This window comes from Lampris incognitus, chromosome 6 (genome assembly GCF_029633865.1).
Source record: "Lampris incognitus isolate fLamInc1 chromosome 6, fLamInc1.hap2, whole genome shotgun sequence".
Taxonomy (NCBI): domain Eukaryota; kingdom Metazoa; phylum Chordata; class Actinopteri; order Lampriformes; family Lampridae; genus Lampris; species Lampris incognitus.
The window spans coordinates 6,898,856-6,915,890 of record NC_079216.1 but is presented as its reverse complement, the minus strand read 5'-3'; the positions used below and the strand labels follow the sequence as shown (position 1 = coordinate 6,915,890).

At 50.3% G+C, this 17,035-nt stretch overlaps 1 long non-coding RNA gene across 1 annotated transcript in view; it reads right to left on the bottom strand.

Annotated features, from left to right (window-relative positions):
• The window catches only part of LOC130114812 (uncharacterized), a 99,403-nt gene that overhangs the window by 58,874 nt on the left and 23,494 nt on the right, over positions 1-17,035 (bottom strand). The window contains exon 2 of the long non-coding RNA XR_008810425.1: positions 4,041-4,192. This is a non-coding gene — a long non-coding RNA (uncharacterized LOC130114812). The remainder of the gene's footprint in view (positions 1-4,040; positions 4,193-17,035) is intronic.

The following is a 17,035-nucleotide window of genomic DNA, read 5'->3' as shown; positions in this document are numbered from 1 at the left end:
GCAGCTGCCCACTGCTCCTATACAATAGGATGGGTTAAATGCATTAAGACAAATTTCGTTGTAACCGTACAATGACAAAATAAAGTGGCTTTCTTCCTTTTCTTTCTTATACTAAGGTTGATATTTCCATATTTTTAAGACCTTCTCTCATGTTCTAACTGAAAATATTACTGTTACAATGGTCACTGAACTTACTAATTATTAACAGTTTTTGTCATTTAATATTGCAGGGTGAGACCAGAGAAATGACAGAGGCCAGTCCATTGCCAGTGACGGCAGAGTCAGAGGCCCAGTCTTTAAAGCTGGCCAGAGGGACCAGCCTGCTTTGAGGCAGCACTTGAAGGAGGAAGTGTATGCCTACATGGCAAAGGAGTGCATTTCCATCAATTCCAACCCGCTTGCCCGGTGGAAGGCTTGTAAATCTGTTTATCCTAATCCAGCCATGTTGGCAAATTGTTACCTGGCTGCACCTGCCAGCTCAGTCCCCAGCGAGAGGGTTTTCCTCAGGGCAGGTGGCATAGTTACTGCCGACAGATCTGCCCTCACTACTGAAAATATGGACAAACTATTTTTTTTTTATTATTATTTTGAAGATAGTCACAAGTCAATCACAAATGTGGTACATTGCGCCATCCATTTCACAGGCCAATCCGTGGCCAGGGACGGCAGAGGCGGCGTCTTCCCTTCCTCCACAAAAGTCAGCCATGATGGAATACATCGCTCCTGAAGGCACGGGTTTTATTTTTATCTTGTTTTATTACACTGTATTTTGTAGTTTCACACCAGGAGATGTTATTCGGTTCCGTATTGCCTTTTATTTTGCATCAGCCCTAGGCCGAAATAACTGAAACACTATTTATTTTGTAGTATTTTCATAACGTAAGAGATGCTCTTCAGTTTTGCAGCCTATTGTGACCTTTTCGTTTGATAAAGGGCATCATAAAAATATGACCTATGCGAGGGTGTAAGTTCCCCATTTACATCTCTCTGCTTCACCCTGCAGGCTGTAAGCACTACCTCAGGGGGGGCTACACGCTACTAGGTGGAGCAAACTGTAACTTGCACTACTGTCTGTTCAGCATAAATTAAAGGAAGCTAGCCGTATGCATCATCCAAACCGCTCATCCTGCTCTCAGGATTGTGGGGATGCTGGAGCCTATCCCAGCAGTCATTGAGCGGCAGGCGAGGAGACACCCTGGACAGGCTGCCAGGCCATCACAGGGCTGACACATTAACACCTACGGACAATTCAGTACGGCTGAGTCACCTGACCTACATGTCTTTGGACTGTGGGAGGAAACCCACGTAGACACGGGGAGAACTTGCAGACTCCACACAGAGGACGACCTGGGACGACCCCCAAGGTCGGACTACCCCGCAGAACCGTGATGTCTAAACCGTGGTGGGAACCGAACCATGATGTCAGTGTACCGTTACATTTTTTGACCCTCCACCCCACCCTTTTTCTCCCCAATTGTATCCGGCCAATTACCCCACTCTTCCGAGCCGTCCCCGGTCGCTGCTCCACCCCCTCTGCCGATGTGGGGAGGGCTGCAGACTACCAGATGCAGGTGCGCGGGAAGATGTTTTAAGTAGGGGGGCTGCCAACTAAAACGAAAAGTATTGTGGCGAGCTGGTGTGGAAGATGAGACGAGAGGCAGACATCTCTTTTTAATCGCAACTCCCGTGCCCCCATACACCGCAAAACCCCAGGAGTGCTCTTTTAGTCACACCGGCCAGAACGGAGCAGAACTGACAACAACATAACAGTCCCCTCCATCAGTCCAAGTCATGGTCCTACAGTCAGTTAGACAGTAAACGGTCTCCTACTTAGTCTGAGTCCAAACCCCAAAACAGCAACACAAGGACAACCACAACACGAACACCACATCAGTAAAACACAATTTTAAATCTAACATTAACAGTCCCATCAGCCATTGCGCTCCTCCAGCGCAGTCAGAGCGACTACCTCCCCTGGTCGCTACAATATGACGTCATTGTTTTGTTTATAAGGTAGGTGCGTAGCAGATTTGGAAGGTGCTACACCATTTCCGGCAATGTCTTCCACTCCAATAACTCTCGCCTGCAAGCGGTCAAACAACACCATGTCATTCGTTGAGTTTTTGTGTCAATATTCGTCAATATAACTGTTCTGACCACCAAAACTAGGGTTAAGCGAGTGGAATTGTACTCGTATTCACATTTAATAAGTGGATATTGAAGGTGCCTCTGACATCAGCCACATCGTCCTAAACATTTCATACTTTGTTGACAGAACATTCGCATCAAGTGTTTTTTGGGACAAGCTAATAAGTCCTACATGAATGTTGTGTCCATCAGAATGGTTTCACTTTACACTACATGCCTCAGTAAGGATTGTTTTTTTTTGGGGGGGGAGGGGTGTTTCCCCCCCTTTTTCTCCCCAACTGTATGTTGGCCAATTACCCTATTTTCCGAGCTGTCCTGGTCTCTGCTCCACCCCCTCTGCTGATCTGGGGAGGGCTGCGGACTACCACATGCCTCCTCCTATACATGTGGAGTCGCCAGCCGCTTCTTTTCACCTGACAGTGAGGAGTTTCGCCAGGGGGACATAGCACACGGGAGAATCACACTATTCTCCCCAGCCCCCCCCCCCCCTGAACAGGCACCCCGACCGACCAGAGGAGGTGCTAGTGCAGCGACCATGACACACACCTATATCCCGCTTCCCACCCACAGACACGGCCAATTGCATCTGTAGGGACGCCCAACCAAGCCAGAGGTAACCGATTCGATTCGGCGAGCCCCATGTTGGTAGGCAACGGAATAGACCGCTACGCTACCCGGACACCCCATGCGTCAGTAAGGATTTCATGATTTATTGCCCCTTTGCCAACAAGTCTAGGGAGTCTCTCTTATGAGTCTGCGGATGGAGTTTTGACAAACGGCATGTTAGCTGTAACTTGTAATTGGACTATTGTTACCTGCTGCACACGGCCCATCTCCGCCTCGCCCCGTTCGCTTCCACCAGCGCTTATTGGTGTGTTGTAGTGACCCAAACCTTGCCTGTGTATCTCCCAGGTGAGACGGGTCATCCATCTGGCAAGGAAGAACAACCTACCCCCCCCCAAACACCCCCACCTTTCCACAGGCCATTACCACTACAGTTCAGCATCACTACACCGCCTCCGCTCCGGCAGTGACAGCCACACAATGGAGGCCAGAACTGCCATAATGAGAAGAAAGAGAATGCTTGGATAATTAAAAAAACTACCTCCCGATACACCACACACACCCACACACACACACACACACAGACACACACACACACACACACACACACACACACACACACACGGTAACACAGAACAGTGGGAAACCACTCGCCTTGGCTAGCGATGGGACCACTGGGCCGATCGTGAGAGAAATGGAGGCTGGGAGATGTTTTTCTTGCTCTGTCTTCTTTTTCCCCCTCTCTTTTGCCTTTTTCTTTCGTGGCCACTGGCCAACTGGGGACCGTGCAAATTGCCCAAATCGCACCGTAGCAAGTGGGGAGGAAGAGAGGAGCGCGGGGGTGGCATGAGCCAAAGAGAGAGAGAATACTGGATAAAAGTGTGAAAATGGAAGTCTAGGAATATAAGATACTCAGAGAGAGAGAGAGAGAGAGAGAGAGAGAGAGAGAGAGAGATGCCAAGGAAGTGAAAGCATGAGAGCGATAAGAAAAAAAAATGAAAAAGGATTTGCAAAGGAATATGCTGATTAGGTAAACCACAAAAAAAAAGAAGGAAAATACAGCTCCAAATAAAACCGTGGGAGCCTGGGAAGGAGGAGGAGGAAGGAGAAGAAAAGGAAGACCAGAAGAAGAACAACAAAAATTAAGATAAGATGACGATGACAACAAGAACAAGAACACTGATGTAATAAGTAGAAGAAGAAAGGACAGAGAGAGAGAGAGAGAGAGAGAGAGAGAGAGAGAGAGAGAGAGAGAGAGAGAGAGAGAGAGAGAGAGAGAGAGAGAGAGAGAGAGAGAGAGAGAGAGACACAATCGGGTTTTGACTCACTAGGTGGAGGAGGGTGGAGGCGCTGGCAGAGCGGAATGGAGCGGGCGACGCTCGCCGGACACTTCAATCACAGGCAGCCGGAGCCCCGGGCAAACTTGGCCAATTAGCCGCACACTGCCACTGACCCCCGGCTTCATTAAACACCCCGGCTCCTGGAGAAGAGTTGGGGGGGGGGGGGTAAGGGAGTGGGAGAAGGGCAAAAAGGTGAGGGGAGAGAGAGAGAAGGGGGGAGCAAACTGTCAATGTCAGCCAGGAGTTTGGAGGCACACACACAAACACACAAACACACGCACACACACACACAATATAAATTGTTAAGTTATAAATAAGCCTGATCATCACTGACAATATCTGGACATAGTGTAGACATGGACGTGCACACAAATGCTGTCTCTCACATATGTCTCCATACATCCTCCATTACATTTACCAAGTACACACACACACACACACACACACACACACACACACACACACACACACACACACACACACACACACACACACAGGGTTTGGAAAGTGGACATCTTTGGGAACAGCAATTAAATTCTATACACGAGCGCGCACAGACACACACACACACACACACACACAGTTTAAAAAATTGGCATTCTTGGAACCAGCGATGAAATTGGCACGCACACATACACACACACACACACACACACACACACACAAGCTTTTATTCCCACACAAGTCACCCCCTTCCTCCTACCCCCTGGGGCCTTCTAAGAGCGAGGCGGATTGCTGGACGATGGGGTTGGGATGGGGGGGGGGGAGTGGGGGGGGGGGGTCAAGCAGCTCGGAGGGCTCATCCCCCCACCACTGCTGCCCTGTGACCACAACAGGTGTTTGATGGCTGGTAGCCACGCAATTATGAGCTGAGGAGCTGCTCTCTGTGACCCCCAGACGACGCACGATCACAGGGAGGATCAGAGCTGGTAGTAGCTACTGGGAGGATGCGGGGGGGGGGGGCACAGACTAGCAAGGGTCCCGAGAGAGGGGGGGGGGGGGAGCGATGAGAGCTACATCACAAATCCCAGACCATTGAAGTGCTGGGTGTGTTAGGCGAGAGACGGATCCAAAATAAATGAATAAATGGAGGAGCAGAAGACGCCGTGATAGGTGCGGCCTGCCTGTGGCGCTGTGATGGAAATACAAATGCGTATCCTCTGAACGACGTCTGGAGAGGACTCACATGCATATACGTATGTGTGCACGTGAGTGTGTGTGTGTGTGTGTGTGTGTGTGTGTGTGTGTGTGTGTGTGTGCATAACAATAAGCCCGGAGGGAACAGGAGGAACAGCCTATTTCCACTCCGGTTGGGCGGGGCTGTTTGAAGTGCCTGGAGAGGCTGCGCTCGAGCACACAACCGCACACACACACACACACACACACACACACACTTTGAACGAGTGTTTAAATGTGTGTGCGTGTGTGTTGCTTGACTCGTCAAGTGTGTATATCCACACGGGACCACGGCTTGTATCAGCCTTGTGATGGGAACCTCAGTAGCGTTCTCGAGTGGGGGTGGCAGTTTCATCTTCTTTCTCTCTCTTCTCTCTCTCGCTCGCTCGCTCACTCACTCTCCCCCCGTTTACAGTGTCTTCGATCAGGCCAAAGCGATGTTTGTGCGCCTCCGTTGCGAGCCCTGTGAGCGCCGCTGTCAGAAGCCTCTGCATGCTTGGGTGGAGAGGAGATGGGGAGGGGGGTCTTTATTTAAAGCGGGCCAGGGGTAACAGATCAATGGCCCAATTTGAGTTGGTGCAGTTGGTGCATGGCGGGGGGAAAAGTCCACAAACAGAGCAGTAGATTATGGGGGTGGGGGGGGGGGGCAGGAGGAGGACGTGGCTGGAGAGGTGATAGGGAGCAGGTCTGCACATGGAGCTCATCTGGGCCCTGGTGGCTTATTGATCGGCGGAGGCGCAGAGCTAGCAGTCATTCATCACAGGCCACTCAGGCCCTCAGATAACTCCTCTGATAGAGCCCTGATGCAGAGCAGCTGCAACCAGCCGCATCCATTATCCCACCATGCAAGCCCTCAATCTGGCCTGGAGACGGGCCTACTGGGGCCGGGGATGGAACAAGCACACACAGTGCCACAAGATGTGAAGCGCAGATGTTGCGTGACTTTGCTGTGAATGGAACGACACGGGATCTTTTTTCCCCGAGTTTGTAATTGGAAGCAGGACTTAGTAGTGACCGAACATGTTGAACTGAGCAGCTAATGTTACACACTATTTACATCACATCCTGTCTGGATGCTTTGGCACTGGCATTGTAGAACAGATGCTTTTGTGCTGGTTCAACAGAGCTAAAGTTAGCTTGTCTGATTCCCAGGAAAGAAGACTGACACATCAGAAAGACTTAAAACTTTTCTCTAATTAATATAATATGTACTTCCAAAGTACCAGTTGCACTGGTCTGCATTTCTCTATAACGTCAATGTACACAAAGTGTCCGTACATCCAACCATCCATCCATCCATCTGTGGGAAGATGGCGGCATGAATTCACGTTTGCGGTGGCCTCACCCAGTACCGGTGTGGGAAGATGGCGGTGCAAATTCATGTTTGCGGTGGCCTCACCCAGTACCGGTGTGGGAAGATGGCGGCGCAAATTCACGTTTGCGGTGGCCTCAGCCAGTACCGTCCATGCAGTGTCTTTGTCCATGTCTGCATTTAAGTTTTGTCTTTGTTTAACCGCTGGGAGAGCTGGCGCTGGATCGGTTGGGAGAGCTTGGTCTGCTGCGTCCTGTTTGCCCAGGGACCACAGCCCTGCCCGGAGCAGTGCCCGAGGAGGTTACACCGAGGGCAGTCTGATAGGACGCGGAAGCGGGGCAGGCTAAGCTAACTGCTAGCCCATGCAGACCGGCAGTTCCGACAGTCATCCTGGCTGGCGTTCGTTCCCTTGGACAGTGATTTTTTTTTTTGTTTAGTTTGGATATATATGTGTTAGTTTAGATATATGTGTTAGTATGTGTGTTCTTGTAGTTCTTGGATGTGTATTTTTGTCTTTGTGTTGCACTGCTGTGGGCAGGGGGAAACAATATTTCGTTTCATTTCATGTACTTCTGTACATGAAATGAAACGACCAAGTGTTTCTGATTTCTGATTCTCCATCCATACAATTTTAATATGGTGCTGAAATCACAGGGGGGGAAAAGGTGGAGGACATTTGGAGACCACCAAACCCAGACATCCCCCCCTTCTCCCTCCTTGTCCGTGTATCTGCTGGCTGGCGGTCGTGATGTTTATGAGTCGAAGGAAATAAGGGATTTGAGAACACGGGGACGGAGCTGATGTGAAACCCCCTTCAGACGAAATGAGCTTGAACTGACGAGCTGGAAGAAAACAGTCCCCCAGACAGCCAGAGGAACACAGATGAGAAACAGCCTGTTCGCTCCAGCCGAGGAGGAGGAGGAGGAGGAGGAGGGGGAAAAAAGTGAAGGCGCCATTGTTTCCATTCCTTGGCCAAACAGCATTAGCAAAGCTGTTTTATAGCAGATAGCACACAAACCGTCTGAGCGATAGGCAGCTGTGAAAAGTGCTGAGTGGATGAATACGTGCATGAGAGAGAGCGAGAGAGCGAGAGAGAGAAAGAGAGAGGGAGGGAGAATTCCCTGGCCGGGCAGGTAAGGATCAGTCATAATGAGCCATGCAGGGAGAAAGGGAGTGGGGTGGGTGACGGAGTGGGGGTGAGGTAGGCCGACAGGGAGCAGGAGTGGTGGAGACAGACTCAGAGCCAGAGACAAGGCCCCCAAAGAGCAATTATAGCAACTCAGCAGAGGGTGTGGGCCAGCCCAGAACCAAACTCTCACACACACACACACACTGCAGAATCAATCACACACAAGCCCAGTCTGCATGCGAGGAACACACACACACACACACACACACACACATACATATATATAATTGAAAAAACTTAGTATCACATCATGACAAAGGACAGATGGTGAGGAAGAGAGTGAAAAGAAAAGCAGAAATGAAAGGACGACATGTGGGATATTTTGGAACGGGGGTCATATCAGTTTAACTAATCTAACAACAGTCCAACCAGTATAAGATCCAGTGCCACACGCTACCAGTCCCGGCATTGGGACCACTGGTATGTACAGCTGCCTCCTTATAAGACACTGATTTGTTCCTTTTATGCTATTTTATTGTGTTTACTCTGTGTACTGTCTGGGGTTTGTCTTTTACCTATTCGTCTTTGTCTGTTATGGACACCGAGTCTGCAGTAAAGTTTTGAATTGAACTGAAAATTGAATATCCTTTCCCCTCAACCACACACACACAAACACACACACCACAGCTGCTAAAGGGGTGCCCGGGGTGGCGCTGGACACCCCTGGCATCTGATTGGCCACCCCAGGTGCCACTCTAAAAAGGGCCATTCACTCCCGGCAGTTTGATGCTGACTGACATCTCATTTCACCTCTTGTCGTTGTGACACGCGTTCATACCCTGCGGCGCCCTTTTCAAATCGAGGACGACGAAGAAAGACGACTGACGCGGCTCACCAGTCACGCCGGCGACGGACGCGGGTCCGCAGGCCGGCCGTGAGAGCACCGTGCGGGAGTAGGTGTAGCTCTCCTGGACAACTTGGGCCATTTGGCTCCATCCCCGCCCTTATAAACAATACGGCTGCATAAGGGGTGGGGATACTGACCCGACTGCGCCCCTCCCGGCGAACCTCGGAATGCTCTCGTAGTGCGCCATAATCCAAGACCAGCGCCAGAGGCCCCACGACCCCGACAAGTCTTGCGTGTCAGATTTTTTTTTGCATTTCCGGTCTAGTTTTTTTTTTTATTCCCTTTCCAATTTTCTCCCCAATTTGTATCCGGCAATTACCCAGCTCCTCTTGAGCCGTCCCGTTCGCTGCTCCACCTCCTCTCCGCCGATCCGGGGGCGCCCCGACCGACCACAGGAGGCGCCAGTGCAGCGACCAGGACGCATACCACATCCGGCTTCCCACCCCGCAGACACGGCCAATTGTGTGTCCGTAGGGACCGCCCGACCAAGCCGGAGGTAACGCGGGGATTCGACCCGGCGATCCCACGTTGGTAGGCAACGGAACAGACCGCCACGCTACCCGGGCGCCCCATTTCCGGTCTAGTTTGACGCCCCTGGCCGACGCTCAGTGACGCGTTCCTGACGCCGACCAATAGGATAACAGAACGCTCTCTGGCGCTCACGGCTGAACAAAGATGGCGAAGAGCTAACGGTGGCTAGCTAGGCTAATTTTCTTGACGTGGACACAGTCGTTACCTCAGGTTCTCTTTGAAAGGATAGACAGCCCATATTGTCCTTTTCGGGACACCCCGGGACGGGTCCACGATCGCTTGTTTTTCCTTTCTTTTCTTTTTCTTTTCCGAGCGCAAGACCGCCAGCGTCACACGGAGCGCTTCTTCCATGATTGACACTTCTTCACCCGACGACCTATGAACGGTCGCGAGGACAGCCGACGACGTGATGACGACAGCCTACGTACGATGACGCGTCGGGATCACGCTTGTAGCGTGGCGGTGTGGCGGCCAAGGCAGGACATGGATTTATGGCAGTGGTCTGACATGGCGCCGTCGTGAAAGACACAAATATCGTGCAGTCTGATCCGGGCATCAGTTTCTTATTATCGATCTGTTAACGTCACTCAAAAGATTGCGCAATTTGCAGATGGCCTGTAAGAAAGCTAGTCTCTGCAGAGGAGGGCTTGCAGAACAAACACATATGACCTTACTATATATTAGATAGGCCGCAGTGTTTCTCAACCCAGTCCTCAAGGACCCCCTATCCTGCAGATTTTCTTTGCAACCCTGAATAGGCACCTGTTTGTAGTTATTCAACCAATCAGCAATGAATTATGTCAGACGTTGCACACCTTGCATAATTAAGTGCTGCGAGATGATTGGTCGAGTAAGTGCAAGCAGGGCTACCTATGCAGGGTTACAATGAAAATCTGCAGGATAGGGGTCCTTGAGGACTGGGTTGAGAAACACTGAGATAGGGGTTTGTTGTTGAGAAATTATGTTTTGATTTTTTTTTAAAAAAAAACTTCCCGTAATTGCAGGGAACATTGTTTACGTTTGCAATATTGGTGGGCAACAAAATTATTTTTCTTTTTCCAAGTCCTTTTCTGCTTGATACTGGTTTGTGCAGGCATATCTTGTGTTTTCAGTCAGACGGGGGGGGGGGAATCATATTGTTCGACTCGGGTGATCAGAGAGGTCGGTACAAGTTGGTGATAAGTCAGATATCAGTGTTTTGATTTGTTCTGTTTTGTTTTTTTTACTTCTGGCATCCGGATAGCATAGCGGTCTATTCCGTTGCCTACCAACACGGGGATCGCCGGTTCGAATCCCCGTGTTACCTCCGGCTTGGTATGTGTCCTGGTCGCTGCACTAGCGCCTCCTCTGGTCGGTCGGGGCATCTGTTCGGGGGGGAGGGGAAACTGGGGGGCATAGTGTGATCCTCAAATGCGCTACGTCCCCCTGGTGAAACTCCTCACTGTCAGGTGACAAGAAGCGGCAGGCGACTCCACATGTATGGGAGGGGGCATGTGGTGGTCTGCAGCCCTCCCCCGGATCGGCAGAGGAGGTGGAGCAGCGACCTGGACAAAGAGTGAGGTAACTGGCCGGCTACAATTGGGGAGAAAAGGGGGGGAAAATGTTTCACTTCCATGAATCCATCCATTATCCGAAGCACTTATCCTGCTCTCAGGGTTGCGGGGATGCTGGAGCCCATCCCAGCAGTCATTGGGCGGCAGGCGGGGAGACACCCTGGACAGGCCATCACAGGGCCGAGACACACACACACACATTCATACCTAGGGACAATGTAGTACAGCCGATCCACCTGACCTACATGTCTTTGGACTGTGGGAGGAAACCGGGGAGAACATGCAAACTACACACAGAGGACGACCCGGGACGACCCCAAGGTTGGACTGCCCCGGGAATCGAACCCAGGACCGTCTTGCTGTGAGGCGACGGCGCTAACCACTGCGCCACCGTGCCGGCCTTCTTGCTGTGAGGCAACAGCGCAGACCACCGCGCCTATAAATAAACTATGCAAATGATGTCACAAACAAATGCTAGCTTATCTCCTTGGTGCCCGAGCTGAGTCCAGTGTCTCCAGTATATGTGCGTACAGTACTGTGTGTGTGTGCGTGTGTGCGTGTGAGACAGAAATGGAGCTGCAGCTCGGAGGTGGAGACGCTGGCTATTCCTAGCGTGTTAAAGACCTCTAGTTAGGTAACCCTGTGGACCGCACGATCTGCCACGCTCAAGAGCTTGCGGGTTAAGTGACTCATCACTTCTGCCTCTAATCAGCAATCACCGGCTTCATCCGTGCTCCGTGGATGCCAGGTTAGGGTTATACACACTAATTCCTGTCGAGGTCTATGAACCCCCCTGAAGTAGCCTTGACCCCCCCCACCCCACCCCACCCCCACGGGCCGTGTACAACACTCTAGTTCCGCCACTGACCGCAAGGCTCTCGCTCTAATATTCCGGTCCAGTTGAATCTGCTCCCTGAACACCGCCGCCCAAACAAAGCAAAGAGAACTCAGACACCGAGGTCAGCGCCTGCTTGTGTGTGTGTGTGTGTGTGTGTGTGTGTGTGTGTGTCTGTGTGTGTCTGTGTGTGTGTGTGTGTGTTGTGTGTGTGTGTGTGCGTGACTTTCACAGCCAATTGTGTTCTCCGTGCGCCAACTGCCTAACAACACTGATGAGTCTGGACAGTCGTGTACCGGCGAAGCCTGTCACAACCTCGGCACCAAATGGCTTCTGAAGGCAACCCACCCACCCCACCCCACCCCACCCCCCACCCCCCCAACCCAAAACCCCCTCTCCAACCCCGGTACTTACTTCACGAGAGCGACAAAGACAGCTGGCAGAAAAAGAGAGAGAGGGGTATGTGGAAACAGGTAAGGGGAAAGGGGGGGTGGGGGTGGGGTGGGGGGGTAGTAGTGTTGTTGGTGGGGCGTGGGGGGTGGGGGGGGATTGAATTAAGGGGAAAGTTCTCGCGCACCCAGTATGCACCATTGATTTCCTATTCTCTTGGAAACATTTAATGAGCTTAAATAGGAGCCTCGTCTGACATCGCCACGGCGACTCGGAGGAGCCTCCCAGTGAGAGGAAAAATCGTTCAGTCGCCATGACGGATACCGTGGGGGCAAGGGTGGGTGGGGTTGGGGGTGGGGGTGATGGAGGGATAAAAGAGAGAGGTAGTCGGGGAGTCGAAGTCGTCCGGGTTTTTGACGTCGGGGGCGATAGACGTGGGTCGAGGAAGACGACGGTGGAGGGGTCGTGGAGAGAGGAGGGAAAGGTGAGTCGCACCTGACCCCTGCGACGTCCTCCCCCCCCCTCCCTCCCTCCCTCCCTCCCCACCGCCGGCTCCTCGTTACACCCCAGCAGTCTCTCTCCCCCCTGATTGACAGCTACCGCCCCGCTCAGCCGCTACACCTCATTACTTCCTGGATGACCTCCCTACGAGGCATTCAACAGATCCCTGTTGCTCGGCGGCAACAGATCCCTGTTGCTCGGCGGCCATCTTGTTTTTTTTGCCACATTACCAGCTCTCTCTCTCTCTCTCTCTCTCTCTCTCTCTTCCTCTCATTCTCTCTCTGTCTGTGGGGAGCCATTGTGCCTTCACTTCAGAGAGCGGAGTCCAGAGGCGCTTCAGTGCGCCCCGCCACTGATGAGGGCCCCACTGGGAGCCACTGGCAGGCCCTTTTATGAAGCTGTCGAGTCGAGCTGAGTGAATGGACCCAGCAGCGCCCTCCACCTTTTTCAGGCAATCATGATAATAGGAATGTGGAGTCAGGCAGGCATGGCTGTACACAGGCACGGCGGGGGGCGGGGGGCGGGGGGCGGGGGGCTTCCTCTCACTTGATTGCTGGGGAGTAAGTGGTTGTGTGTGTGTGTGTGTGTGTGTGTGATGCATGTATGTGTGTTAGCATATGTGTGTCTTTATGTGTGCATGGCTATGTGCTGTGCCGCTGTACACGAGTGTCATCAGAGGGAAAGGGTAGAAACGGGGCAGGCGGGTACGTGGGAGAGGGGTGGAGCGTTGCTACGCTAGCGCCACGTGCACACCCAGCCCACAGGAAGTCAACACACCCGACTGCTGACTTAAGTGCCGGCCATCAGAGACCACGAGCGTCGGCCTCCGGAGCGCAGCTTTAAGTGCACCGTGCACCTGCTCACACGTACTGTGCACCGACCCCGTCTGGGCCCGCTGCAGCCGGCAGCGCCGGAAACCCCCCTCAGGGTCCCCCGGGGCCACTCAGGGTCCCCCGGGGGGCCGCTCCGGGGTCGGCCAAATGTGCTCCTCTGGTTTGCACGTGTACGACGGCGGCCTTCGACACGCCCCGGCGCCCGTCTGCTCATCGTGTCAGTCGGTCGGGGAGAAGAGGGCCCCGGCGTCCCTGAGCCCGGCCAGACGGACGCAGCGCGACCTGCTCCTGCTGCTCCTGCTGCTGCTCCTGCTGCTGCTGCTGCTGCTGCTGCTGCTGCTGCTCCTGCTGCTGCTCCTGCTCCTGCTCCTGCTGCAGCTCCTCCGTGTGGGTGTTTTGGCAGGAGGAGCAGCAGGCTAAGTTTGGCCGGGCGCTCGTGCGTGACCTGCAGCGAGAGCTGTGCTGAGAGCAGACTTGCTTTTGGGTTTTCTCTCTCTCTACTCTCTCTCTCTCTCTCTCTCTCTCTCCTCTGCCTCCCTCCTCTCTCTCTCCCTCTCTCCCTCTCTCTCTCTCTCTCTCTCTCTCTCTCTCTCTCTCTCTCTCTCCCTCCCCTCTCTCTTTCCCTTTCTCCCTCCCTCTCTCTCTCTCTCTCTCTCTCTCTCTCTCTCTCTCTCCCCTCTCTCTCTCCTCTCTCTCTCTCTCTTTCCCTTTCTCCCTCTCTCTCTCTCTCTCTCTCTCTCTCTCTCTCTCTCTCTCTCTCTCTCTCTCTCTCTCTCTCTCTCTCTCTCTCCCCTCCCTCTCTCTCTCTCTCTTTCTGTTTTTTCTTTTCTTTTCGTGGGGAGCCGAGGAGGGTTTGTCCAAATCTAGAGTGCGACTCTCTGGTGATGAATTACGCCGGGTAAGAGCCTGCAACTCTACCGAGCGTAGACACACACACACACACACACACACACACACACACACACAGAGACACACACACACACACATACACAGACAGAGAGAGAGAGAGAGACACACACACACACACACACACACACCCCACACACAGAGAGAGAGAGACACACACACACACACACACCACACCCACACACAGAGAGAGAGACACACACACACACACACACACACACAGACACACACACACGCACACACAGACAGAGAGAGAGAGACACGCACACACACACACAGAGAGAGAGAGAGAGAGAGAGAGAGAGAGAGAGGAGAGAGAGAGAGAGAGAGAGAGAGAGAGAGAGAGAGACACACACACACACAGAGAGAGACACACACACACACACACACACACACACACAGAGACACACACACACACACACGCACACACACACATAGAGAGAGAGAGACACACACACACACACACACACACACACAGAGTGTAACGGGCAACGGAACAAGTAGACTTGCTAGCCCTTGGCTAACAGGTCGGACCCCTCAGTCGACTGGTTAAGGCCCGTGGTGCGGGAGACCGGGGGTTCGAGTCCCAGCTGTGGCGGTTCCTGCCCCCCCCCCCGAATTCGCTACAACACAAACTCACACAGTAACGGCATGAGGTTCAAGTTACGTGGGAAACGCACCGAATATTGGAAGTGAGCCTCCCGGAATGCAACCCCCCCCCCCCACACACACACACACACACACAACCCCCAGCTGTCATTTCCACCCTTTCTCAGTCGACATATTGCCGGTAAGCTATGATTCTTCCCCTGGCAAATAGCCTCTTTGCCAGACTCCATGTGAATGTACGAGCAATCATTTATGACACTATGGACCATCTTCTGAATCATTTGCCGCGGCCTATATATAGCCCGCGGAGAAAAAGGTCATTATCCAAACAGAAAGCTATATTTCATAATTGCTCCACCATGCTTCTATCCCCTCGGTGAAATTGGCTCTCCAGAATACATCTCCCCCTATCTCTCTCTCCCCCTATCTCTCCCTCGAACTGTGGGGAGAGGGTGATTTTGACAGGATGGCATTCTCTCCTGATGTACTAACCACTCTCCATTTGTATCTGAGGAGGGTGCATTAAGCAGACGGCGTAATCAGCCCGCATGGACAGGAAGTAACAAAAAAACAGACATCAGGCCCCGACGAGCTGACCCCCCCCGGCTTTTACCACGCCGGGGTGGCAACGGCTCAGCATCAGGCCACAAACCAGCACACCCGGGACCAGGGGCGGAGCACAGGATTCTGGGCCCTCCACACGAGCAGGCTCTGTGGGCCCCTTTCCTCCTTTCTCTCTCACGCTTCACTTTTTTGAGTTTTAGCATACTGTACATCATTTACAGTATGGTATTATTTACTATATATTATTTACAGTATGGTATTATTTACTATATATTATTTGCAGTATATTATTTATAGTATATCATTTACAAGTATGAGATTATTTATTGCTTATCATTTACCTTGAGATGTTATTTACTATATATTATTTACAGTATTATATTATTTACTATTTACAGTATGGTAATATTTACTATATTATAATTTACAGTATATTATTATTTACTGTATATCATTTACAGTATGATATTATTTACTATTTACCATCTAGTATTATTTACTATATATAATTTACAGTATAGTATTATTTACTATATATTATTTACAGTATGGTATTATTTACTATATATTATTTACAGTATGATATTTACCTTATATAATTTACAGTTTAGTATTATTTACTTATATATTATTTACAGTATGGTATTATTTACTATATATTATTTACTGTATATCATTTACAGTATGGTATTATTTACTATATATTATTTACAGTATGGTATTATTTACTATATATTATTTACTGTATATCATTTACAGTATGGTATTATTTACTATATATTATTTACAGTATGGTATTATTTACTATATATTATTTACTGTATATCATTTTATAGTATGGTATTATTTACTATATATTATTTACTGTTTATCATTTACAGTATGGTATGTATTTACTATATATTATTTACTGTATATAATTTACAGTATGGTATTATTTACTGTATATTATTTACAGTATGGTATTATTTAGTATATATTATTTACTGTATATTATTTACAGTATGGTATTATTTAGTACATATTATTTACTGTATATTATTTACAGTATGGTATTATTTAGTATATATTATTTACTGTATATCATTTACAGTATGGTATTATTACTATATATTATTTACAGTATGGTATTATTTACTATATATTATTTACTGTATATTATTTACAGTATGGTATTAATTTAGTATATATTATTTACTGTATATTATTTACAGTATGGTATTATTATAGTATATATTATTTACTGTATATCATTTACAGTATGGTATTATTTACTATATATTATTTACAGTATGGTATTATTTACTATATATTATTTACTGTATATCATCTACGTTATTTACTTTTCTGGAGCCCAGATGTTGCGTTCTTTGGGAAAGACGTGAGTCTGTGCTCGTGCTTGAGTCAGCCGTCGCTCGCGACAGGACTAGATGAGCTGCATTGCCAGATGCTCGGGAGGGGCGGACTAAACCATTTTGCAACCTTCTGTAAGGGGGTGAGAGGGGCCTCAGAGAGGGGTGAGAGGGGCCTCAGAAAGCCTCCACTGTTTCCTCAACTCCCTCAACCGCTGCATTGAGCCAGTTTTAACTGAAGCTATGACACTAATTAGTTTAGAAATACAAATTTGCAAACCAAAACAAACTTTTAATTCCAGGTGTCCCGAGCCCCCCCCCCCCCTCTTCTGGGCCCTGGTAGGTCCTCCTCCTTTTCCGCCCCACTATAACGCCGCTGCCCGGG